At 50.8% G+C, this 27,872-nt stretch overlaps 1 pseudogene; it reads left to right on the plus strand.

The window, feature by feature from the left end:
* The window catches only part of LOC144803991 (uncharacterized), a 42,310-nt pseudogene extending 15,811 nt beyond the window's left edge, over positions 1 to 26,499 (plus strand).
* The last annotated feature ends 1,373 nt before the right edge of the window (positions 26,500 to 27,872 follow it).

The following is a 27,872-nucleotide window of genomic DNA, read 5'->3' on the forward strand; positions in this document are numbered from 1 at the left end:
CTGTTGCACTCACTTGAGTGGGGATAGTAATTTTTACCCCTACGCTATTCAGCGCTTTCTCTACTGTTTCACTCACTGGAGTGGGAATAGTAAATTTTACCCCTCCGCTATCCAGCGCTTTCCCTACTGTTGCACTCACTGGAGTGTGAATAGTAATTTTTACCCCTATGCTATCCAGCGCTTTCCCTACTGTTGCACTCACTGGAGTGGGAATAGTAAATTTTACCCGTCCGCTATCCAACGCTTTCCCTACTGTTGCACTCATTGGAGTGGGAATAGTAATTTTTACCCTCCTGCTATCCATGTTTTTACTACTAAAGTTTTTATTTTGTTATTAAATGTATGTATTATGTTTTTTAAATAGTTTAATGTGTTAATTATATATAGAATATTTTATTTTAAATTATTTATATATGTGTTTATTTTATTTTTATATAATTAATAATGTTAATAAATTAAAGATAATAGTTAATAACATGTATTAAAGTAAATATATGTATATGTACACATTTTTTGTGTTTATACTTATTAAATTAAGTTTATTTGTTATAATTAGTTAAAATATATATTACATTTAATTAATTTTGTTATTAATAATAATATTATTTAATTCATTTAATTTAAGTTATATTATTTTTTAAGTCGATATTTTTTACATCTATATTATGTACATCGATATTTTTGAGTCGATATTATTGTACTTACCTGAAGTATAGGGAGTCGATATTTTTGGAATCGATATTTTTACATCAATATTTTTGTTGACTATATTTTTGTTATCGATATTTAAACATGGAACCAATCTTAACAACCTCAGACCTACCTCTAACCTCACATTCCTTGCAAAAACATTGGAGAAATGTGTTCTCCACCAACTCTATAAACACATTGATGAGTTCATTCTCCTCCACTCCTTTCAATCTGGATTCAGAAAAGGCTGTAGCACGGAAACAGCTATGCTCAACACCTCCGACGACATTCACAAGGTCCTAGACGAAGGTGATGCCTGCCTACTCATCCTTATTGACCTATCTGCGGCATTCGACACAGTAAACCATCCAGCCCTTCTCGAGACCCTGTCGAAGAGTTCCGGCATTAATGGCACAGTACTAAAATGGTTCACCTCCTTCCTTAAACACCGCTCGCAACAAATTAAAATCAACTCCTGTCTCTCAAAGCCAACAAAAGTCACACTTGGGGTCCCACAAGGCTCGATCCTCGTCCCGTCCCCCTTCAATCTCTTTATGGAGCCCCTCACAATCATATTGAAAAAAGCTGGAGTGAATTACCACCTGTATGCGGACGACACCCAAATCTATTTCAGGATCAATTCTCCCAGCGATATCCAACTCCTCAATACCACCCTAACCGATATCCAAACTTGGTTCTAACTTAACCACTTAAAGCTCAACCCAGACAAAATGGAACTAATCCTATTCTCTTCAAAAAGTAACCATCGTCCAATCCAAGAGTGGCTCAAGAATCTGGTTGCCCTAAACTGCCCCCTTACCCTATCCGACTCAGTTAAGTCTCTAGGCATCACCCTTGACAAGAACTTATCAATGGAGGCCCACATCAAAAACTCTGCAAAAAGTGTTCTTTTCTCTCTAAAACACCTCAAGAAATTGAAACCTTTTCTACCCCACGATTACCCCAAGACAGTAGTCCAATCCCTAGTTCTCTCTAAAATCGACTATGGGAACGCCATCCTTACAGGGACTCCAAAAGCTCACCTAGCCCCTCTAAGGGCAGTGCTGAACATGTCCTCTCGACTCGTATCTGGAGTTAAAAGATTTGAACACATCACTCCAGCTCTCAACTGCCTCAATTGGCTTCCCTTGGAAGGTAGATGTATCTATAAGCTGGCCTGCATCACACACAAAACCCTTCACTCTCCTGCCCCAAACTACCTAAATAACAAACTGGTAAGAGCAGGTCAATCCAGAACGCTGAGAAGCTCCAACTCATTCCTTCTTATTCCGCCGAAACTAAAAAAGAAAACCACCCAATACCGATCGTTTTCTGGCAATGCTCCCAGGATATGGAACGCTCTCCCTGGAGTCCTCAGATGCAACTCCTCTTTCTCCTATTTCAAAAGGGACCTGAAACTCCATCTCCTAAACAAATACTTTCCTGACCAACGTCAACTTACCTAGACTTCTGTATCCGAGTTGTCTCCTCTCTCACTGGACATTTAAGGATAGTGGGTGACCGGACTATGTAATTCTCACATTTTTCTTTTTATTGTTCTCTCCCCCTCCGCTGCACTGCATATTTATTTCCCATGCTGTATTATTTTCTTTGCTTTGCTTCCTTACTGCCGGCCTACTATGTAATGTAATGTCCTTCTGTTTTTTACTGTGTGTATGTAAAGCGCTCTGATACCTACCGGTCAAGCTAGCATTATATAAAACTTTTAAAATAAAATAAATAAATAAAATAAAAAGGGCCCAGATTTACTCATATTTGGCTCTGAGTTTTGTGAAGCGCTTTAGTTTTCAATGCAATTCATGATTTGCATCGAAGTTGTCTAAAGTAAAGCAATATAGCATCATATGCTACGTTGTGCTCCTTTGCACCAAGGAGGTGTACCACGTGTTGTACATGTGCATTATTCCCATGCAACCACTCAAGGGTTTTAACGCAAACCGCTATCTACTAACATTGGTGGACATGGATTTGCACCAAAGAATGGCACCTTCTTGAGCCAGGCGTAGCAGTGCAGTGACTTTTAAAAGTCTCCACATTTTTTCCAGCACTGCACACGTGCTGCACTGGACCGCATACATGGCATGAAAAAGTGAACTTTAAAATGGCAGTGGAAAAAACAACGTCTTTTTTAGCACAAACTTTCCTAAAATTGGTCAGAGGAGCATATTTTACTGGAAGTTCACAATTTAACCTCTCCCCGTATAACTTATTTAGTCTTTCTACCTCCCACTCACTGTGACTTTTGCATCCTGTTCCTTCCAAGTAGAGTCTCATTCATGTTGTGTGTCTGAGAATCTACCTGGAGGGCACAGGGTGGTTCATGACAGGCCTTATAGCCTGAGGCCTCGGTAGCATCATCCCTCAGGTTAGATTTTAGAGTCTCAGATCCTGGAGCAGCCCCTCAGATTTCAGAGACCTTACAAGTATTCACAAAAGGTAAATATATTAGGTAGGGGCATGGCTATCACTAGTGCAACCTGTGCAGTGGCACCGGGTCCACGGATTGTGAGGGGCCCATGCACCTAACGGATGAGCAAGAGGGGGCATTCATCTTGCTTGCATTAAGGTTAAATGAATGAATGAATGAATATAGGCTTTGTAAAGCGCGAACTTAGCCCGGGGGCATCAAGGCGCTGCGGAGAAGGATCAAGAAATGTCCTTAATTAGCAGGTTGACTGCACGCTCCCTACGTGACTGCACCTGGACCCTGCTCCACCATTGCACTGGGTGATAATATTTGTACCTTTGTGTGAGTTCGTAATGACAGAACCATTGTGGCTCCTGATGAACTCCGTAGAACTGTGACATAAGCATTAGAGCGAAGTGAAGAGATTGCAGGTTTAGAATGAGGAGTTTGCCGTCACACATAGAAGAATGAAGATGTGTTATACGAAGCTCAGTGTGTGGCGTAGTCATTGGTACCTGGGTGGGGAGGATGCTACAGTAATCAATGGAGTACCTTTTCCCCCCAAACATTCACATTGGGTGTCCATCAACTGAGCTGTCCTCGCGGAGCTGAAAGAGTCGCTGATGGAGCAGGTGAGGACTGATGCATAAGCTCAGGGAGGAGATACTTGGAGGTGTGTATGCGAGGAGGAGGGGGGATGTTCTACATTTCCTTTACGTTCTTGGTTGGGAGACCTTACCATTAGCAATCAAGGTTTGGGGTCACCCTTTAAGATGACAGAATTCCAACGTGAGTAAATTAACCTTAAAAACACCATCTGTGGCAAGCCAGAGCCCCACACATTAAGCAGTGCGCCAACTGCCCTTCTCTAACATCTAGATGGCCATTCTTGTGAATGGTAGGTACGTCAACAATGATTTCCCTAGTTTACACAAACTTTTTAATAATTCTCCAGATGAATCTGTGAAACTGAGAAACTCTTGGTGGACAGACGTAGATGAGGTTATAGGTGAAGAGTGGACAAAAGCCCTTATGGTGCCCAGAGAAATAGCCATCCCGGCATAGTACCACTCAAGTACCCGCTAAAGGCTACTGTGCCAGGGTGTGGCAGACAGAAGGGGGGTGTGAGGAGTGTTACACTGTTACAGGCCTTCTGGTTAGAGGTGATGAATGTGCTTTCCAAGGCTGTGGGATTGGGTCCACTCTTACCCCAGAGCTGCTTTGATGCTGAAGATCTGGAGAATGACAGAAGCTTGAAGGAACTCACCAACCAAGATTTGATTGTCACCATCAAGACACCGCGTGAAACTGGTAAGGAACAGAGGTGCCTGCTGCGGTGAAGTGGGTAAGAGTTATGGACAAGTGCTTAGTCATGCAGGGAACAATCTGTGGTGCCCAGAGCTTCCCAAAAACGTGAGAGAATTTGGGCTCTATCGCTGCCTGATTCAATCTTAATAGACTAAGCTGGCTGGAGTGTATGGATCCCAGGGCCCGTTTGCCTCTTAGGACTTCCTGGCCCTATCCGCGACAGACCCTGTTGAATACAACGCTTTGTGTCCTTGGGCTTCATGTGGAATTTATGCCTCAACAGTGTGTCTGCAATAATCTGAGATTAAATGAGCGCTTGGTTAATTTTGTTTGAAATGTCAATAAAGTTGTTCATAAGAAAAATACAGATGGCTAAATGCTTTCACATGGATCATGAAATAAAATCTGTAGCAGAAATGGCCCTTTAGCAATAAGGATATAAGATCAACAACAAGTGTATCAAATTCAGCATGCATTATGAATACTGATATGTCTTCCAATACCAATATTATTTATATTAAGGGGCTGCCTTGACACCACCTTTCAGTGTTTTTAAATACACAAGTCTGATGTGCATTTATCCCCTTGTCATGTTTCTTAACCCCTTCAGCGCTTATGATGAGCTCAGGTCATCATGAGGCACAGTGGAGCTTTGCTCATAACGAGTTGAGCACGTCATAACTGCCCCTGAACGCCCGAGCGGGGCTAATTCCCCTCCTGTGGGCGCATTCCATTGGGGTGGGCAGAGTCGTGACGAGCTCAGCTCATCATGAGTACAGCTCCACTATGCAGCACGACGAGCAGGGCTCGTCACGAGCACCGCAGCCCACCTCCCCACTGCACCGCGGGGGAATTAGCCCCACGTGGAAGGGGTTAAGCACTCACATGTCCCATCACCCCACGTGGACATATTCCGCCTCACAAATTCATGTATCACATCATCACTTAACCTGCTGCTCTCAAAGACGGTTTTGTAAGACTTACATCCTTAACCACTGAGGTGTCGCTCAACCAAAGGCGTGACAGTTTCCAGAAGAAGCAAGCTGGCTCCCAATTCATTTCGCTCCCTAACCTCAACCCTCACACACCTCACTTTAATAGGAATTCAACACCGCCATTGATTCCCCCTTTTGACCAAGGCGATCGACTGCTTGCCTTTTCAGACCATGACAGCCAGGCCCTGCTCCCATCCTACTCTCCCAATGAAGTCACCAACTAGGTCTGTCCTGGACAAATCCAAACCATCCCAAGTCATCTCTACAGAGAACCGAGCCGCGACCCTAGAGGGGTTAACAAAGCCAATCTCAAGCGTATCAACCCCAACCCCCTGTCATAGCCAATACTCACCTGAAATGCATGCTCATTAATTGCAGATCGGCTGTTAGTCATGCGTCTGACATTTATGACCTCATGAGCGCAACCTCATTATCCTGACAGAATGTGTTAAATGACTCATCCACCCCTATTTTAGACCTACTAGTCCCACCTACTCACAACATCATTAGACTGGACAGAACTCACAGAACAGGTGGGCGAGCTGCCTGCATGTACTGTAATACTCTCTTAATGCTGAGGCCAGACTCGTCACCAAAACAAGAAGAAGCAAACACGTCTCCCCTGATCTGAAACCGCTAAACTGGCTCCCATATGAAGCACAAATTCATCTAAAAATCGCCTGCATGACTCATAAAGCCCTACACTTCAATACTCCCATAAATTTGGCACAAAAACTGGAATTATTTGGCGGTTGTAGATCATTGCGAAGTATCAGCTCCCATGATGTTGAAACTTCAGGTTTTCAGCTAAAAGAAAAGGTGCAACAGATCTCTTTCGGGCATCGCACCTAAAATTTGGAATTCTCTGGCGAAGGACATCCCTCTGATACTTTCCACCGCCTCCATCATACTCTATATCGATTCCTTAAAAACAGAAGCAAAAGCATTTCTGATGAACAAACGGTTGGCCTAAAATCGAAATCATACTCTATATCGATTGATCTTACCTGGTATATTCTCATTTTTTTGATCATGATGACTTTCTTCTAATCTCCTAGGGACGTCACATTCTGTAACTTGTTATTCTTCTATGAGTATATTTTTTGTTGTGTCTGCATTGTATTACTATTTCATTACTGTGTATTCACTCCTCCCCCTGGAAATCACTCTGATACCCTGACAGGTCATGTTTGCGCTATATAAAATCTTAAAAATAAAAATAAATAAAGCCGGGGAATCCATCGGACGTCACAATGCCCACTTTATGCCAGGGATACGTATCAGAAGCCATATGCCAAGGGTAGCCAGCATTCTGCCTGGGCCATCCTGATAAGAAGTAGGTTGTCACTTGGACTTTGGAGGTCAATATTATAAGTTGGAGGCCAAAATTATAAGATGGAGGCCCAAAATACGGCAAGAAAAATCACAATATGCCAAAGCCCCCTTTATACAAGAGGGGACTACTGTTATACCAAGGATGACCAAAGAAAACAGAGCCACAATTATGAGAGGCCTAGCCACTGTGGTGACAAGGAGGGCTGCAACATTCAAAGGCTGTCCACCTAGCAGCCTGGAAGCCACATTTATACAAAGGCCAAGGTCTGCTATGGCTTGAATGGGGGTTACTGTGGCAGAGGTGGGATTACACCGCTCAGGGCAGCTATGGCTTGGATGGCGGTTCCTGTGAGAGAGGTGGGATCACACTGCTAAGGGCTGCTATGACTTGGATGGGGGTTACTGTGGCAGAGGTGGGATCACTCTGCTAAGGGCTGCTATGGCTTGGATGGTGGTTACTGTGGCAGAGGTGGGATCACTCTGCTAACGGCTGCTATGGCTTGGATGGTGGTTACTGTGGCAGAGGTGGGATCACACTGCTAACGGCTGCTATGGCTTGGATGGCGGTCACTGCGGCAGAGGTGGGATCACACTGCTAACGGCTGCTATGGCTTGGATGGCGGTCCCTGTGAGAGAGGTGGGATCACACTGCTAAGGGCTGCTATGGCTTGGATGGTGGTTACTGTGGCAGAGGTGGGATCACTCTGCTAAGGGCTGCTATGGCTTGGATGGTGGTTACTGTGGCAGAGGTGGGATCACTCTGCTAAGGGCTGCTATGGCTTGAATGGTGGTCACTGTGGCAGAGGTGGGATCACACCGCTCAGGGCAGCTATGGCTTGGATGGGTGTTACTGTGGCAGAGGTGGGATCACACTGCTAACGGCTGCTATGGCTTGGATGGCGGTCCCTGTGAGAGAGGTGGGATCACACTGCTAACGGCTGCTATGGCTTGGATGGTGGTTACTGTGGCAGAGGTGGGATCACACTGCTAACGGCTGCTATGGCTTGGATGGTGGTTACTGTGGCAGAGGTGGGATCACTCTGCTAACGGCTGCTATGGCTTGGATGGTGGTTACTGTGGCAGAGGTGGGATCACTCTGCTAAGGGCTGCTATGGCTTGGATAGTGGTTACTGTGGCAGAGGTGGGATCACACCGCTCAGGGCAGCTATGGCTTGGATGGGGGTTACTGTGGCAGAGGTGGGATCACACTGCTAACGGCTGCTATGGCTTGGATGGCGGTCCCTGTGAGAGAGGTGGGATCACACTGCTAAGGGCTGCTATGTCTTGGATGGTGGTTACTGTGGCATAGGTGGGATCACTCTGCTAACGGCTGCTATGGCTTGGATGGCGATCACTGTGGCAGAGGTGGGATCACACTGCTAAGGGCTGCTATGACTTGGATGGGGGTTACTGTGGCAGAGGTGGGATCACTCTGCTAAGGGCTGCTATGGCTTGGATGGCGGTCACTGTGGCAGAGGTGGGATCACACTGCTAACGGCTGCTATGGCTTGGATGGTGGTTACTGTGGCAGAGGTGGGATCACTCTGCTAAGGGCTGCTATGGCTTGGATGGTGGTTACTGTGGCAGAGGTGGGATCACTCTGCTAACGGCTGCTATGGCTTGGATGGTGGTTACTGTGGCAGAGGTGGGATCACTCTGCTAACGGCTGCTATGGCTTGGATGGTGGTTACTGTGGCAGAGGTGGGATCACACTGCTAACGGCTGCATTGGCTTGGATGGTGGTCACTGTGGCAGAGGTGGGATCACTCTGCTAACGGCTGCTATGGCTTGGATGGTGGTTACTGTGGCAGAGGTGGGATCACACTGCTAACGGCTGCTATGGCTTGGTTGGTGGTTACTGTGGCAGAGGTGGGTTCACACTGCTAACGGCTGCATTGGCTTGGATGGTGGTCACTGTGGCAGAGGTGGGATCACTCTGCTAAGGGCTGCTATGGCTTGGATGGTGGTCACTGTGGCAGAGGTGGGATCACACTGCTAACGGCTGCTATGGCTTGGATGGTGGTTACTGTGGCAGAGGTGGGAGTACACCGCTCAGGGCAGCTATGGCTTGGATGGTGGTCACTGTGGCAGAGGTGGGATCACTCTGCTAAGGGCTGCTATGGCTTGGATGGTGGTTACTGTGGCAGAGGTGGGATCACTCTGCTAAGGGCTGCTATGGCTTGAATGGTGGTCACTGTGGCAGAGGTGGGATCACACTGCTAACGGCTGCTATGGCTTGGATGGTGGTTACTGTGGCAGAGGTGGGATCACACTGCTAATGGCTGCTATGGCTTGGATGGTGGTCACTGTGGCAGAGGTGGGATCACACTGCTAACGGCTGCTATGGCTTGAATGGTGGTCACTGTGGCAGAGGTGGGATCACACTGCTAAGGGCTGCTATGGCTTGGATGGTGGTTACTGTGGCAGAGGTGGGATCACTCTGCTAAGGGCTGCTATGGCTTGAATGGTGGTCACTGTGGCAGAGGTGGGATCACACCGCTCAGGGCAGCTATGGCTTGGATGGGGGTTACTGTGGCAGAGGTGGGATCACACTGCTAACGGCTGCTATGGCTTGGATGGCGGTCCCTGTGAGAGAGGTGGGATCACACTGCTAACGGCTGCTATGGCTTGGATGGTGGTTACTGTGGCAGAGGTGGGATCACACTGCTAACGGCTGCTATGGCTTGGATGGTGGTTACTGTGGCAGAGGTGGGATCACTCTGCTAACGGCTGCTATGGCTTGGATGGTGGTTACTGTGGCAGAGGTGGGATCACTCTGCTAAGGGCTGCTATGGCTTGGATAGTGGTTACTGTGGCAGAGGTGGGATCACACCGCTCAGGGCAGCTATGGCTTGGATGGGGGTTACTGTGGCAGAGGTGGGATCACACTGCTAACGGCTGCTATGGCTTGGATGGCGGTCCCTGTGAGAGAGGTGGGATCACACTGCTAAGGGCTGCTATGTCTTGGATGGTGGTTACTGTGGCATAGGTGGGATCACTCTGCTAACGGCTGCTATGGCTTGGATGGCGATCACTGTGGCAGAGGTGGGATCACACTGCTAAGGGCTGCTATGACTTGGATGGGGGTTACTGTGGCAGAGGTGGGATCACTCTGCTAAGGGCTGCTATGGCTTGGATGGCGGTCACTGTGGCAGAGGTGGGATCACACTGCTAACGGCTGCTATGGCTTGGATGGTGGTTACTGTGGCAGAGGTGGGATCACTCTGCTAAGGGCTGCTATGGCTTGGATGGTGGTTACTGTGGCAGAGGTGGGATCACTCTGCTAACGGCTGCTATGGCTTGGATGGTGGTTACTGTGGCAGAGGTGGGATCACTCTGCTAACGGCTGCTATGGCTTGGATGGTGGTTACTGTGGCAGAGGTGGGATCACACTGCTAACGGCTGCATTGGCTTGGATGGTGGTCACTGTGGCAGAGGTGGGATCACTCTGCTAACGGCTGCTATGGCTTGGATGGTGGTTACTGTGGCAGAGGTGGGATCACACTGCTAACGGCTGCTATGGCTTGGTTGGTGGTTACTGTGGCAGAGGTGGGTTCACACTGCTAACGGCTGCATTGGCTTGGATGGTGGTCACTGTGGCAGAGGTGGGATCACTCTGCTAAGGGCTGCTATGGCTTGGATGGTGGTCACTGTGGCAGAGGTGGGATCACACTGCTAACGGCTGCTATGGCTTGGATGGTGGTTACTGTGGCAGAGGTGGGAGTACACCGCTCAGGGCAGCTATGGCTTGGATGGTGGTCACTGTGGCAGAGGTGGGATCACTCTGCTAAGGGCTGCTATGGCTTGGATGGTGGTTACTGTGGCAGAGGTGGGATCACTCTGCTAAGGGCTGCTATGGCTTGAATGGTGGTCACTGTGGCAGAGGTGGGATCACACTGCTAACGGCTGCTATGGCTTGGATGGTGGTTACTGTGGCAGAGGTGGGATCACACTGCTAATGGCTGCTATGGCTTGGATGGTGGTCACTGTGGCAGAGGTGGGATCACACTGCTAACGGCTGCTATGGCTTGAATGGTGGTCACTGTGGCAGAGGTGGGATCACACTGCTAAGGGCTGCTATGGCTTGGATGGTGGTTACTGTGGCAGAGGTGGGATCACTCTGCTAAGGGCTGCTATGGCTTGAATGGTGGTCACTGTGGCAGAGGTGGGATCACACCGCTCAGGGCAGCTATGGCTTGGATGGGGGTTACTGTGGCAGAGGTGGGATCACACTGCTAAGGGCTGCTATGACTTGGATGGGGGTTACTGTGGCAGAGGTGGGATCACTCTGCTAAGGGCTGCTATGGCTTGGATGGTGGTTACTGTGGCAGAGGTGGGATCACTCTGCTAACGGCTGCTATGGCTTGGATGGTGGTTACTGTGGCAGAGGTGGGATCATACTGCTAAGGGCTGCTATGGCTTGAATGGTGGTTACTGTGGCAGAGGTGGGATCACTCTGCTAACGGCTGCTATGGCTTGAATGGTGGTCACTGTGGCAGAGGTGGGATCACTCTGCTAAGGGCTGCTATGGCTTGGATGGTGGTTACTGTGGCAGAGGTGGGATCACTCTGCTAAGGGCTGCTATGGCTTGGATGGGTGTTACTGTGGCAGAGGTGGGATCACTCTGCTAAGGGCTGCTATGGCTTGAATGTTGGTCACTGTGGCAGAGGTGGGATCACACTGCTAATGGCTGATATGGCTTGGATGGTGGTTACTGTGGCAGAGGTGGGATCACTCTGCTAACGGCTGCTATGGCTTGGATGGTGGTTACTGTGGCAGAGGTGGGATCACTCTGCTAAGGGCTGCTATGGCTTGGATAGTGGTTACTGTGGCAGAGGTGGGATCACACCGCTCAGGGCAGCTATGGCTTGGATGGGGGTTACTGTGGCAGAGGTGGGATCACACTGCTAACGGCTGCTATGGCTTGGATGGCGGTCCCTGTGAGAGAGGTGGGATCACACTGCTAAGGGCTGCTATGTCTTGGATGGTGGTTACTGTGGCATAGGTGGGATCACTCTGCTAACGGCTGCTATGGCTTGGATGGCGATCACTGTGGCAGAGGTGGGATCACACTGCTAAGGGCTGCTATGGCTTGGATGGTGGTTACTGTGGCAGAGGTGAGATCACTCTGCTAACGGCTGCTATGGCTTGGATGGCGGTCACTGTGGCAGAGGTGGGATTACTCTGCTCAGTGCTGCTATGGCTTGGATAGTGGTCACTGTGGCAGAGGTGGGATCACTCTGCTAAGGGCTGCTATGGCTTGGATGGTGGTTACTGTGGCAGAGGTGGGATCACACTGCTAACGGCTGCTATGGCTTGGATGGCGGTCCCTGTGAGAGACGTGGGATCACACTGCTAAGGGTTGCTATGGCTTGGATGGTGATTACTGTGGCAGAGGTGGGATCACACTGCTAACGGCTGCTATGGCTTGGTTGGTGGTTACTGTGGCAGAGGTGGGTTCACACTGCTAACGGCTGCTATGGCTTGGATGGCGGTCCCTGTGAGAGAGGTGGGATCACACTGCTAAGGGCTGCTATGGCTTGGATGGGGGTTACTGTGGCAGAGGTGGGATCACACTGCTAACGGCTGCTATGGCTTGGATGGTGGTTACTATGGCAGAGGTGGGAGTACACCGCTCAGGGCAGCTATGGCTTGGAGGGGGGTTACTGTGGCAGAGGTGGGATCACACTTCTAACGGCTGCTATGGCTTGGATGGAGGTTCCTGTGAGAGAGGTGGGATCACACTGCTAAGGGCTGCTATGGCTTGGATGGGGGTTACTGTGGCAGAGGTGGGATCACTCTGCTAAGGGCTGCTATGGCTTGGATGGTGGTTACTGTGGCAGAGGTGGGATCACTCTGCTAACGGCTGCTATGGCTTGGATGGTGGTTACTGTGGCAGAGGTGCAATCATACTGCTAAGGGCTGCTATGGCTTGAATGGTGGTTACTGTGGCAGAGGTGGGATCACTCTGCTAAGGGCTGCTATGGCTTGGATGGTGGTTACTGTGGCAGAGGTGGGATCACTCTGCTAAGGGCTGCTATGGCTTGGATGGGTGTTACTGTGGCAGAGGTGGGATCACTCTGCTAAGGGCTGCTATGGCTTGAATGGTGGTCACTGTGGCAGAGGTGGGATCACACTGCTAACGGCTGAAATGGCTTGGATGGTGGTTACTGTGGCAGAGGTGGGATCACTCTGCTACCGGCTGCTATGGCTTGGATGGTGGTTACTGTGGCAGAGGTGGGATCACTCTGCTAACGGCTGCTATGGCTTGGATGGTGGTTACTGTGGCAGAGGTGGGATCACTCTGCTAAGGGCTGCTATGGCTTGGATAGTGGTTACTATGGCAGAGGTGGGATCACACCGCTCAGGGCAGCTATGGCTTGGATGGGGGTTACTGTGGCAGAGGTGGGATCACACTGCTAACGGCTGCTATGGCTTGGATGGCGGTCCCTGTGAGAGAGGTGGGATCACACTGCTAAGGGCTGCTATGTCTTGGATGGTGGTTACTGTGGCAGAGGTGGGATCACTCTGCTAACGGCTGCTATGGCTTGGATGGCGATCACTGTGGCAGAGGTGGGATCACACTGCTAAGGGCTGCTATGGCTTGGATGGTGGTTACTGTGGCAGAGGTGGGATCACTCTGCTAAGGGCTGCTATGGGTTGGATGGTGGTTACTGTGGCAGAGGTGGGATCACACTGCTAACGGCTGCTATGGCTTGGATGGCGGTCCCTGTGAGAGAGGTGGGATCACACTGCTAAGGGCTGCTATGGCTTGGATGGTGGTTACTGTGGCAGAGGTGGGATCACACTGCTAACGGCTGCTATGGCTTGGTTGGTGGTTACTGTGGCAGAGGTGGGTTCACACTGCTAACGGCTGCTATGGCTTGGATGGCGGTCCCTGTGAGAGAGGTGGGATCACACTGCTAAGGGCTGCTATGGCTTGGATGGGGGTTACTGTGGCAGAGGTGGGATCACTCTGCTAAGGGCTGCTATGGCTTGAATGGTGGTTACTGTGGCAGAGGTGGGATCACTCTGCTAAGGTCTGCTATGGCTTGAATGGTGGTCATTGTGGCAGAGGTGGGATCACACTGCTAACGGCTGCTATGGCTTGGATGGTGGTTACTGTGGCAGAGGTGGGATCACACTGCTAACGGCTGCTATGGCTTGGATGGCGGTCCCTGTGAGAGAGGTGGGATCACACTGCTAAGGGCTGCTATGGCTTGGATGGGTGTTACTGTGGCAGAGGTGGGATCACTCTGCTAAGGGCTGCTATGGCTTGGATCGTGGTTACTGTGGCAGAGGTGGGATCACACTGATAACGCTTGCTATGGCTTGAATGGTGGTCACTGTGGCAGAGGTGGGATCACACTGCTAAGGGCTGCTATGGCTTGGATGGTGTTTACTGTGGCAGAGGTGGGATCACTCTGCTAAGGGCTGCTATGGCTTGAATGGTGGTCACTGTGGCAGAGGTGGGAAAACACTGCTCAGCGCTGCTATGGCTTGGATGGGGGTTACTGTGGCAGAAGTGGGATCACTCTGCTAAGGGCTGCTATGGCTTGGGTGGTGGTTACTGTGGCAGAGGTGGGATCACTCTGCTAAGGGCTGCTATGGCTTGAATGGTGGTCACTGTGGCAGAGGTGGGATCACACTGCTAAGGGCTGCTATGGCTTGGATATTGGTTATTGTGGCAGAGGTGGGATCACACTGCTAACGCCTGCTATGGCTTGGATGGTGGTTACTGTGGCAGAGGTGGGATCACACTGCTAAGGTCTGCTATGGCTTGGATAATGGTTACTGTGGCAGAGATGGGATCACTCTGCTAAGGGCTGCTATGGCTTGAATGGTGGTTACTGTGGCAGAGGTGGGATCACTCTGCTAAGGGCTGCTATGGCTTGAATGGTTGTCACTGTGGCAGAGGTGGAATCACACTGCTAAGGGTTGCTATGGCTTGGATAGTGGTTACTGTGGCAGAGGTGGGATCACTCTGCTAAGGGCTGCTATGGCTTGAATGGTGGTCACTGTGGCAGAGGTGGGATCACACTGCTAACGGCTGCTATGGCTTGGATGGTGGTTACTGTGGCAGAGGTGGGATCACACTGCTAATGGCTGCTATGGCTTGGATGGGGGTTACTGTGGCAGAGGTGGGATCACACTGCTAACGGCTGCTATGGCTTGGATAGTGGTTACTGTGGAAGAGGTGGGATCACTCTGCTAAGGGCTGCTATGGCTTGGATGGCGGTCATTGTGGCAGAGGTGGGAACACTCTGCTAACGGCTGCTATGGCTTGGATGGTGGTTACTGTGGCAGAGGTGGGATCACTCTGCTAACGGCTGCTATGGCTTGGATGGTGGTTACAGTGGCAGAGGTGGGATCACTCTGCTAAGGGCTGCTATGGCTTGGATGGTGGTTACTGAGGCAGAGGTGGGATCACACCGCTCAGGACACCTATGGCTTGGATGGTGGTTACTGTGGCAGAGGTGGAATGACACTGCTCAGGGCCGCTATGGCTTGGATGGTGGTTACTGTGGCAAAGGTGGGATCACACTGCTCAGGGCTGATATGGATTGGATGGTGGTTACTGTGACAGAGGTGGGATCACTCTGCTAAGGGCTGCAGAGGCTTGGATGGCGGTCACTGTGAGGGAGGTGGGATCACACTGCTAACGGCTGCTATTTCTTGAAAGTGGTCACTGAGGCAGAGGTGGGATCACACTGCTAACGGCTGTTATGGCTTGGATGGCGATCACTGTGGCAGAGGTGGGATCACTCTGCTAAGGGCTGCAATGGCTTGGATGGTGGTCACTGTGGCAGAGGTGGAATCACACTGCTCAGGGCTGCTATGGCTTGGATGGCGGTCACTGTGAGGGAGGTGGGATCACACTGCTAACGGCTGCTATGTCTTCAAAGTGGTCACTGTGGCAGAGGTGGGAACACACTGCTAACGGCTGCTATGGCTTGGATGGCGATCACTGTGGCAGAGGTGGGATCACTCTGCTAAGGGCTGCATTGGCTTGGATGGTGGTCACTGTGGCAGAGGTGGGATCACTCTGCTAAGGGCTGCTATGGCTTGGATGGTGGTTACTGTGGCAGAGGTGGGATCACACTGCTAATGGCTGCTATGGCTTGGATGGTGGTTACTGTGGCAGAGGTGGGATCACACTGCTAACGGCTGCTATGGCCTGAATGGCGGTCCCTGTGAGAGAGGTGGGATCACACTGCTAATGGCTGCTATGGCTTGGATGGTGGTTACTGTGGCAGAGGTGGGATCACACTGCTAACGGCTGCTATGGCTTGGTTGGTGGTTACTGTGGCAGAGGTGGGATCACACTGCTCAGGGCTCCTATGGCTTGGATGGCGGTCACTGCGGCAGAGGTGGGATCACACTGCTAAGGGCTCCTATGGCTTGGATGGCGGTCACTGTGGCAGAGGTGGGATCACACTGCTAAGGTCTGCTATGGCTTGGATGGCGGTCACTGTGGCAGAGGTGGGAGCACACTGATCAGTGCTGCTATGGCTTGGATGGCGGTCACTGTGGCAGAGGTGGGATCACACTGCTCAGTGATGCTATGGCTTGGATGGCGGTCACTGTGGCAGAGGTGGGATCACACTGCTCAGGGCTGCTATGGCTTGGATGCCGGTCACTGTGGCAGAGGTGGGATCACACTGCTAACGGCTGCTATGGCTTGGATGGTGGTTACTGTGGCAGAGGTGGGATCACACTGCTAATGGCTGCTATGGCTTGGATGGGGGTTACTGTGGCAGAGGTGGGATCACACTGCTAACGGCTGCTATGGCTTGGATAGTGGTTACTGTGGAAGAGGTGGGATCACTCTGCTAAGGGCTGCTATGGCTTGGATGGCGGTCATTGTGGCAGAGGTGGGAACACTCTGCTAACGGCTGCTATGGCTTGGATGGTGGTTACTGTGGCAGAGGTGGGATCACTCTGCTAACGGCTGCTATGGCTTGGATGGTGGTTACTGTGGCAGAGGTGGGATCACTCTGCTAAGGGCTGCTATGGCTTGGATGGTGGTTACTGAGGCAGAGGTGGGATCACACCGCTCAGGACACCTATGGCTTGGATGGTGGTTACTGTGGCAGAGGTGGAATGACACTGCTCAGGGCTGCTATGGCTTGGATGGTGGTTACTGTGGCAAAGGTGGGATCACACTGCTCAGGGCTGATATGGCTTGGATGGTGGTTACTGTGACAGAGGTGGGATCACTCTGCTAAGGGCTGCAGAGGCTTGGATGGCGGTCACTGTGAGGGAGGTGGGATCACACTGCTAACGGCTGCTATGTCTTGAAAGTGGTCACTGTGGCAGAGGTGGGATCACACTGCTAACGGCTGTTATGGCTTGGATGGCGATCACTGTGGCAGAGGTGGGATCACTCTGCTAAGGGCTGCAATGGCTTGGATGGTGGTCACTGTGGCAGAGGTGGGATCACTCTGCTAAGGGCTGCTATGGCTTGGATGGTGGTTACTGTGGCAGAGGTGGGATCACACTGCTAATGGCTGCTATGGCTTGGATGGTGGTTACTGTGGCAGAGGTGGGATCACACTGCTAACGGCTGCTATGGCTTGAATGGCGGTCCCTGTGAGAGAGGTGGGATCACACTGCTAATGGCTGCTATGGCTTGGATGGTGGTTACTGTGGCAGAGGTCGGATCACACTGCTAACGGCTGCTATGGCTTGGTTGGTGGTTACTGTGGCAGAGGTGGGATCACACTGCTAACGGCTGCTATGGCTTGGATGGTGGTTACTGTGGCAGAGGTGGGATCACACTGCTAACGGCTGCTATGGCTTGAATGGCGGTCCCTGTGAGAGAGGTGGGATCACACTGCTAATGGCTGCTATGGCTTGGATGGTGGTTACTGTGGCAGAGGTGGGATCACACTGCTAATGGCTGCTATGGCTTGGTTGGTGGTTACTGTGGCAGAGGTGGGATCACACTGCTAACGGCTGCTATGGCTTGGTTGGTGGTTACTGTGGCAGAGGTGGGATCACACTGCTCAGGGCTCCTATGGCTTGGATGGCGGTCACTGCGGCAGAGGTGGGATCACACTGCTAAGGGCTCCTATGGCTTGGATGGCGGTCACTGTGGCAGAGGTGGGATCACACTGCTAATGGCTCCTATGGCTTGGATGGCGGTCACTGTGGCAGAGGTGGGATCACACTGCTAAGGTCTGCTATGGCTTGGATGGCGGTCACTGTGGCAGAGGTGGGAGCACACTGATCAGTGCTGCTATGGCTTGGATGGCGGTCACTGTGGCAGAGGTGGGATCACACTGCTCAGTGCTGCTATGGCTTGGATGGCGGTCACTGTGGCAGAGGTGGGATCACACTGCTCGCGGCTGCTATGGCTTGGATGGCGGTCACTGTGGCAGAGGTGGGATCACACTGCTCAGTGCTGCTATGGCTTGGATGGCGGTCACTGTGGCAGAGGTGGGATCACACTGCTCAGGGCTGCTATGGCTTGGATGGCGGTCACTGTGGCAGAGGTGGGATCACACTGCTCAGGGCTGCTATGGCTTGGATGGCAGTCACTGTGACAGAGGTGGGATCACACTGCTCGGGCTGCAGTGTCTTGGTTGGCAGTCACTGTGGCAGAGGTGGGATCACACTGCTGAGAATGCCCACAGTTCTTTCTGGAAGGGGCACCATTAGTCAGGGGTGGTCACCACAATGCCAAAAGGGGACACACTATGCTAGGCCATCTTTATGCCAGGGTGGTCACCTAAACAGAAACTCCTTCTCACTCAGATTCAGTGGTGGACATGCACACCCACAGACATGTGGACTCATACACGGATACTGACACGCATGCCAACATGTGTGCTTCCTGATAAATGAACAAACACATGAGCTCAGACTCACCTGTCCTTCACTATCCTGGGTATCACACCCAGCTACTGATGGCTTTGCACTGGTTTGTTGTTGATACATTGTTCTGGTGCTGGCAGAAACCTGGGAGGTCCCAAAGCCTCCACCAGTGCATGTGAGGTCCCCAGGCCTCCACCAGTGCATTGAGGTCCCCAGGGCCCCCCACCAGTGCATGGAGTTTCCCAGGGCCCCCCACCAGTGCATGGAGGTTCCCAGGGCCCCCCACCAGTGCATGTGAGGTCCCCAGGGCCGACACCAGTGCAAGGGATGGCCCCAGGCCTCCACCAGTGCATGGAGGTCCCCAGGGCCCCCCACCAGTGCATGGAGTTTCCCAGGGCCCCCCACCAGTGCATGGAGGTTCCCAGGGCCCCCCACCAGTGCATGGGAGGTCCCCAGGGCCGACACCAGTGCAAGGGAGGGCCCCAGGCCTCCACCAGTGCATGGAGGTCCCCAGGGCCCCCCACCAGTGCATGGAGTTTCCCAGGGCCCCCCACCAGTGCATGGAGGTTCCCAGGGCCCCCCACCAGTGCATGGGAGGTCCCCAGGGCCGACACCAGTGCAAGGGAGGGCCCCAGGCCTCCACCAGTGCATGGAGGTCCCCAGGGCCCCCCACCAGTGCATGGAGGTTCCCAGGGCCCCTCACCAGTGCATGGAGGACCCCGGGGCCTCCATCAGTGCATGGGAGGTCCCTAGGGCCTCTGTCAGTGCCTGGGGGGTCCCCAGGGCCACAACCAGTACATGTGAGATCCCCACCCCCCCCCCCCCAGTGCATGGGAGGTCCCCATGGCCTCCACCAGTTCATGGGGGTCCCAAGGGCCCTCCACTTGTTCATGGGATGTCCCCATTGCCTCCACCACCAGTGTCTGGGAGGTCTTAAGGGCCTCTATCAGTGCATGGGAGGTTCCCAGTCCTCCTTGGCCTCAGTGGGAAAGCTGAGCATCAGCACCCAGACAGACTGAAGCCGGGGCAGGCTGGTGCAATGGGGCATTGGCAGGGGAGGGGTGGGCAACCGCTGCAATGGGTGGTAGATGCACTCTGCGCCCTCCCAGGTCCACACATAGATTGAGGGTCTAATAAAATTACCTGAGAGCTGGGATGGGCTGCTGGCAGCCAAGGAAAGGCCTTATGTAATCCTCAGACTTGTAGGACATCCAGGTTTGGGCAAAACTGAAGGTCTCGTGGGTGTGCGTCTGAGTGTGTGTCTGTGTGTTTGTGTGTGTGTGCATGTTGTATATTTGTGCTTCCTTCAACACCTGTGGTCATTAGGCCTTCCTTTGTGTTCTTACCTCATCAGCCTCTCAGAATACCTGTGAGTGTTCTAGCTTGTACTGAAGTGTTCCACTCTTGTTGATTGATAGTCTGGTCAGCTGTCAAGGTGTGCGCTCAGCTGTGTCCTTAAATAAATCTACTTGTAACTTAAATGGAAGTGTCCTGAATCCACTTAAAACAATTTGGTGATGATTTGGCTGACCAGACCAGAGAGAGAACTTCCCCTGCACAGCCTCGAGCAACACCTCGCAACAAGAATCCACGGTGGTGCACCCATCTGCTGCCAGTAACATGAGCTATTGATACAAGAAACCTGAGAAACAAGAGGAAACTAGAAAAAACAAAACCAAGAAATGAAAAGAAGCAAGTACCTCAACGTCACTCGCCTCAACCATGAGGCAATTGCTGGTCTGCACGTGTCCCTTCCTGCATACGCCACTTATACAAGCACAGTGTGTTGTGGGGAAGCTGTATCTATTAGAAGCCTTTCACTGTTTGTCCCGCTCTGTATTTGGGTTCAGGGAAAGAAAGTAGAAGATGTTGATTGCAGGCACTCTGTTGAGCCACCCTCAGGGTGCGCGGGTTCCTCTTCGCATGCGCCACTCCTGCAGGCCCCAAGCGTTGCTAAGTAGCGGCGTTACCATGGAGGAGCATCTCGACGCAGAGTAAGATGGCCATCTTATGGGTCGTTAAATCAGAGAACTTGAGAAGCAGACAAAAGAGATCTATGAAACAAAGCAAAGCAGGGCCTCACTAGATGGTGCATGGTGGGATCACAGCAGCTTCAGAGAGTAGTATCATGAGAAATTTGAACCTAAAAAGACACATGTTAGAATTAGGGGTCTCTAGTTGGCACAGGTAGGTACTTGTGACAAATAGGGACCCTCTCCCCTAGTCAGAGTAAGGGGGATTACACTCCTACAATAACCCCTTCTCACCCTCTAGGTAGCGTGGAGCGAGCAGGTAAGACTTATTTCAGAGACGGTGTAAGTTAAGCATTTGTGACCACATACAGTAACCCAGGAGGCATCGCTATCGTCCACAAGAATTCCATCCGCATCTCAACCAGCTCAGACGTCAACCTCGCTAGCACCGAACACCTTCACTTCCAGATCCACACCGACCCCAAGACCACACTCAGAGGCACCCTTCTCTACAGACCACCAGGACCCCGTGCACAATTCTGTGAAGACATCACTGACTTTATCACCCCTCACGCCCTCCCCTCCGAGGACTACATTCTATTGGGAGACCTCAATTTTCACCTGGAAAAGAGCATCGACTGCAACACCATCACCCTTCTGGACAATCTCGCCAACATCGGACTCAAACAACTTGTTAATACCCCCACCCATATTGCAGGGCACACACTCGACCCCATCTTCACCTCCAGCAAACATATCTCCTTCAGTCACACCACTGCTCTCCACTGGATGGACCACAGCTGCGTCCACTTTGTCTACAAAAAGACCACTACCCACAACCACCCCCAACCTACTCTGCAAAGAAACTGGAACAAAATCACCATCGACCAGATCTCCTCATCACTTCTTCAAAACCCCCTGCCCACTCTTCGAACGCCAACCAAGCAGCCATTAACCTCACTCAATGGCTAACCAACAGCGCCGACATCCTAGCACCCCTGAAAAAACATCAAAGCAAACTTGGCAACAAAAGCGCCCCTTGGTTCAACGATGATCTTAAGAAATCCAAGAAACTCTGTCGCTCCCTTGAGAAGACCTGGAAAAAAGACCCAAACACCAGCTCTAGGGATGCCTTCAAAAACGCCACCCGCACACACCACCAACTGATCCGGACTGCCAAGAAAGCCGCCTTCAAAGACCGACTTGACAAAAACGCACACAACAGCAAGGAACTATTCAACATCGTCAAAGAGTTTACCAACCCCACTGCCAACTCCAACGACATCACTCCCTCTCAAGCCCTTTGCGACTCCCTAGCTTTGTTCTTCCACGACAAAATCGCAGATATCCACAACAGCTTCGACTACCAACCCGGAGACCAACCCACCCAACCCTCTGCCGTACCTTCACCCCCCTTGAACATCCTTAATAACTGGAACCCAATCTCCACTGAGGACACCATCCGCCTGATGAACTCCATCCACTCAGGATCCCCCACAGACCCTTGCCCTCACCACATCTTCAACAAAGCTGACTCCGTCATCACACCCCACCTTCGAAATGTCATCAACTGCTCCCTTAACTCCGCCACCTTCCCGGAAAGCTGGAAACACGCCGAACTCAGCGCCCTTCTGAAAAAACCCACAGCGGACCCCACCGAACTCAAAAACTACCGCCCCATCTCGCTCCTTCCATTCCCGGCCAAAGTCATCGAGAAAGCTGTCAACAACCAGCTCGCCGCCTTCCTCAAAACCAACAAATCCCTCGACTCATCACAGTCCGGCTTCCGAGCCAAACACAGCATTGAGACCGCACTCATCGCAGCAACAGACGACATTCGAACTCTACTGGACAATGGAGACACAGTCGCCCTCATCCTCCTCGACCTCTCCGCAGCCTTTGACACAGTCTGTCATAACACCCTGTTACACCGCCTCAGAAACATCGGAATCCAAGGAAAAGCACTGGAATGGATTACCTCGTTCCTGGCCGGAAGAACCCAGAGAGTCCGCCTCCCACCATTCAAGTCAGAGGCCACTGAAGTCATTTGCGGCGTGCCACAAGGATCCTCACTCAGTCCCACCCTCTTCAACGTATACATGAGCCCCCTCGCGACCATCGCACGTCAACACAACCTCAACATCATCTCCTACGCTGATGACACTCAACTGATCCTCTCTCTCACCAAAGACCCTAACACCGCCAAAACCAACCTGCATGAAGGAATGAAAGAAGTAGCCGATTGGATGAAACACAGCCGTCTGAAACTGAATTCTGACAAAACAGAAATCCTTATCTTAGGCACCTCCCCCTCTGCCTGGGACGACTCTTGGTGGCCAGAGTCCCTCGGAAAAGCACCCATCCCGACGGACCACACACGGAACCTGGGCGTCATTCTGGACTCCTCACTCTCGATGACCAGACAAGTCAATGCTGTTTCATCTTCCTGCTTCAACATTCTTCGCATGCTCAAAAAACATTTCGCTGGATCCCCACCGAAACCAGAAAAACGGTCACCCACGCACTGGTTACAAGCCGACTGGACTACGGAAACACCCTATACGCCGGTACCACCGCAAAACTTCAGAAAAAACTCCAACACATCCAGAACGCTTCAGCCAGACTCATACTAGACATCCCGCGCAATGACCACATCTCTAGTCACCTGAAAAGCCTCCACTGGCTCCCCGTCAATAAGAGGATAACATTCCGCCTCCTAACCCACGCACACAAAGCCCTCTACGAACTTGGACCCGAATGCCTCAACACACGACTTTCCTTCTACACCCCCTCCCGCCAACTACGCTCCTCCAACCAAGCCCTGGCTGCTGTACCTCGCATCAACAAAACCACCATGGGAGGAAGATCCTTCTCCTACCTGGCGGCGAAAACCTGGAACTCACTTCCCATTCACCTTCGCCTCACTCAAAACCACCTAGCTTTCAGAAAACAACTTAAAACCTGGATATTCGATAAATAATTCCCCACCCCTCCCTAAGCGCCTTGAGACCCTCTGGGTATGTAGCGCGCTATATAAATTCTGAATTGAATTGAATTGAAGTGACAACATTAGAAATGCACACCACACAAGGTTTTATATAAAAAAAGTATATTTTATAGAGAGTTACCACAAGACCAATAACCGACAAAAAGAATCCACAGTACTATTAGCTTTCAAGAGTTCTTGTTAAAAAGGCTTAAATCAAGGTTCTGTGCATGTCGGTAGCCTGATCCGGCTACAGCGTTGTTGAAAATAACAGGGAGTCTATCAGATCCAGCGGATCACGTTGGTACGGGCCCACTGAAATGTCGGCAGACTCGGTCACAGTACCTTTTACTTGGGGCGGCTGGCACGGATGTGCGAGCCGGTTCCCGTGATCGTCGCGGTGCAGAAAGGAAGCGCTGCAGGATGCGGTGCAGGCAGCGGCCCGTTGACAGAGTCGGTGGATGCAAGGCTTGCATTGCAGGGCGAGACGGTGCTTCGATGCGGTGCTTGCAGCTTGCGGACAGAGCCTGAGTTCGGGAGCTGGCGTCGATCAGTCCGGACAGCGGTGCGAGTCGGGCGGTGCATCGCGAAGCGTGAGAGGCGGTGCCCAACTCCGGTGCGTTCACAGGACTCGAAGTCAGCAGCAGTGACCGCGTCGGTCAGACCAGTACGAGTCGGCGTAGCGAGGCGTTGCTCGTCGCGGTGTCCACCAGTCGTGGTGCAGGCTACGGCTCGGTGATGGCGTCAGGACGGAGTCGGGGAGCTCAGAGCTTGCGTTGTTCGAGGCGGACGTTGCTTGATGCGGTGCCTACAGGGCACCGGGCCGGTTGAGAGAGTTGGTCACAGCTCCCTGCCTCTGTAGCCACTGAAACAGCATTTCCAGCAGCAATTCACAAAGACTGGTGAAGTCCACTGGTCCTGGGACTCCGGTCAGGGGGCAAGCTCTCTTCCAAGCCCTTGGAGATCTTTTGCACAAGTTGAAAGTAAAGTCCACAAAGTTCTTTCTCCTCTCTTTGGCAGTAAGGCAACCACTGCAGGCCAATTCTCCAAGCAGCACTTCAGCTTGGGAATAGTCTCTCCTCAGTTTCTTTAGGTTCCTCTCCTCAGCAGAGGTGTTGTCTTGTAAGTCCAGAAGTGATCTAATTTCTTTGGATCAGGGTCCCAATATTTATAACCCAAAATCGTTTGTTCTCTGAGGGGAAAGGGGCCTGTGCCCAGTCACAACCAGTTCTGAAGCACTCTGTTTCCCAGACTTCTCCTTTCCTTTCACAGCGCAGGGCAGGCACATCAGACGCCCCACAGGAGGTGGAGCCAGCATTGTGGAAGGCAAGTACAGTCTTGGACGCTCTGTTGACAGTCTTCCTTCTCTTCTTTCAGTGTGCAGTGCAGAGACATCAGATGCACCACAGGGGGTAGAGCCAGCACTGTGGGGGACGGGCACAGTCCTATTCAGGTCCCAGGTGCAACTCCTCCCTCCCATCTAGATGCAGATCTCTCTATTCACCACTGGGCTGACTCATTCTGTCTCCTGGAATCCCCCAGCCCTGTCATTCAAACTCCAGACAAAGGAATACACAACCTCACAGAGACAGGCTTGAAAGGTTAGGCAAGCAAATACCTACTTTCTAAAAGTGATATTTGCAAACACAGAATATTAAAATAAACTTCACTAAAAAATGTATTCCAGGCATACTAAACTCGAATTTCTACCATGTTCTCTGAGTCTGTTAGGATTATAAAGTGTAATAATTCTAACAGCCCATTCTGGCCTATGGAGAACAAGTAGCCTTGGAATAGTGAAAAACGAAAATGGCTGTAATTCAATATTAGGACAGGCCACACACATCAGGGCTTGTCCTACCTTATACTTACAGTGCACCCTGCCCTTGGGCCTACCATAGGGGTGACTAATATGAAGTCAAGGTAAGGTTTAGGGACTGGCAAGTGGGTGCACTTGCCCAGTCAGCATGACGGTACCAGACTGCACACAGGCTCTGCAATGGCAGACCTTAGACACGTTTTACAAGGCCGCTTCTGTAGGTGGCACAACCAGTACTGCAAGCCCACTAGCAGCATTTGGATTTACATGCCCTGGGCACACTCAGTGCACTGTACTAGGGTCTGACAAGTAAACCAAATAGTCAATCATGGAATCATGTATTAATACATTAATTTACAATAGGGAGAGCATATGCACTTTAGCACTGATCAGCAGTGGTAAAGTGCCCAGAGTCATAAAATAGCCAACAACAGGTTAAAAAATATAGGAGGAAGGCTAAAAGTCCAGGGATAACCCTACAAAAAGGGCCGAGTCCAACAACACACATGCGTTGTGATGGTTTTGATGGTGATGTTCAAAGGCACATAAAAAGAAGAAGTCATTGTCCAGTGACCTCGGAGAAAGAGCTTCCAAGAGTTCAATAAACGCTTTTATGAATGTGAGACTAGCATCTCCGAGAGATGGGGTCATAGTGGTTATAAAGAGCTGTACCCAGAAGAATTTGATACCGATGGTGGTGAAAAGAAAGGTGCCCAAACGGTGAATGGGAAGAAAGCTTCTCGCCTTGGATGAAGGGCAGAGCAAGAGTCACGCAAACGCAAGCGATCCAAGAAGTCCCACAAAAAGAAATAAAAGAAACAGTTGCACAAAAAGCTGAAGAAGCGGAAAAAGGAGGAGGCTGTTGAGTCTTCGACTGAAAGTGAGAGCGTGGATGAGAGCATTTTCGAAATAAATAAATAAATAAATAATAATTGAAATGAAAGGAAAAAAAAACTCAGGACAAGCCTGCAGGGTAGCCACCATCATTTTCTGGGCAGGAGAGTGATTCATCTGATTCCAGGGATTTGACAGAGAGTAGCTCAGAAGCAAGTGAGGCAGATGATAAAAACAAAAATCAGACTAAAAGTCATAAGAAGAGATGCCACCGTTCAAAAGCTAAGAAAGACTATGAATCTCAAGAGTAGAAATGCAAACGTGAAAATTGGAAAGTGGCAAATGATGACCGATCAGTCAGTTCTGATGAAGACTGATTGAAGGACATTGCACTGACCAACAAGACCTCTGAAAAAATATCTTTAAATGTGAGTATTTCAATGTTGGTAGAAAATTTACTTTAAGGGGACTTTTTATCTTCCTGGAGCCATAATTGTCTAGACACTTGACCTGGAGAAAACTATGGCAGGTGAAATGCGAGCCTAATTAGAACCAGGATAGAGAACATAGAACTGGGACTGTAAAGTCCAAAACCGGGAAAGCCTAGGACTGGGGGAGTGAGGCCAGAACCAGGACAGCGAGCCCAGAAGTGGATCAGTGAACCTAGAACAGGGACCCAGAACCGGCAAGGGACAAAGGTCCCAGAACTAGAAAAAAGAGGGGACAAAGGTCCTAGAACCAGTACCAAGAAGGGGCAAAGAACCCAAAACTAGAACTAGGTCAGAGAGTCCACAGAAATGAAACAAAGAGCCCAGACCAGAGAAAGAGGCCCAAAACCAATGGAAGAGGCTCAGAACCAGAGAAAGAGGCTCAGAACTGGAGAAACAAGCATAGAACTGGAGGAAGAGAATCAGAACCGGGATACCTAGTCCAGAACTGTGACAGAGAAAGAAATGGCTTCAACAATGTATTTGGGAATATTAAATCCATATATTCGCGATAAAAAGCATGGAGGCATCAGTTGAGCTGTTCATCTTCAACTTTGAGTGGAAAGCGGTGGTGGACAGGGACAGGTTGAAGAAAGAAAACCGTCTCTACCTGTTTTTGCTGGACAAGGACAGATTGGAGAAAGTAGACTGTCTTTTCCTGTTTTTGTCAGTCTAAGGGGAGTAGGTGGTGGTGATGCCTGTCGGTTGTTTTGGTGTCCCTCACTTCACCTCACTTCATCCTTCACCCTCGACCCTGAAACGCTTCTTTGCCTTCGTGAACTAATGACCTCTTACCGGTCTTAATCATTATTGTTGTCGTCGCCCCTACATTAAGCTTCATTTTGTGTTGTGTTCCTTTATTTCTTTTTCTCTGTAAAGGAGAAAGTTGTGTTGTATATTTGTGCTTCTTTCAACATGGCCACCTGTGGTCATTAGGTCGTCCTTTGTATTCTTACCTCATCAGCCTCTCAGAATACCTGTGAGTGTTCTAGCTTGTGCCAGAGTGTTCACTCTTATTGGTTGATGGTCTGGTCATCTGGCGAGGTATGCGCTCAGCTGTGTCCTTAAAAATATCTACTTGTAACTTAAATGGAAGTGTCCTGAATCTACTTTCAACAGTGCACCTGTGTGTGTGTGTGTACGCCTGTTTGTGTGTGTGTCTGTGTGTGTGTGTGTCTGTGTGTGTGTGTCTGTGT

The sequence above is a fragment of the Lissotriton helveticus genome, chromosome 1_2 (assembly GCF_964261635.1).
Source record: "Lissotriton helveticus chromosome 1_2, aLisHel1.1, whole genome shotgun sequence".
NCBI lineage: Eukaryota > Metazoa > Chordata > Amphibia > Caudata > Salamandridae > Lissotriton > Lissotriton helveticus.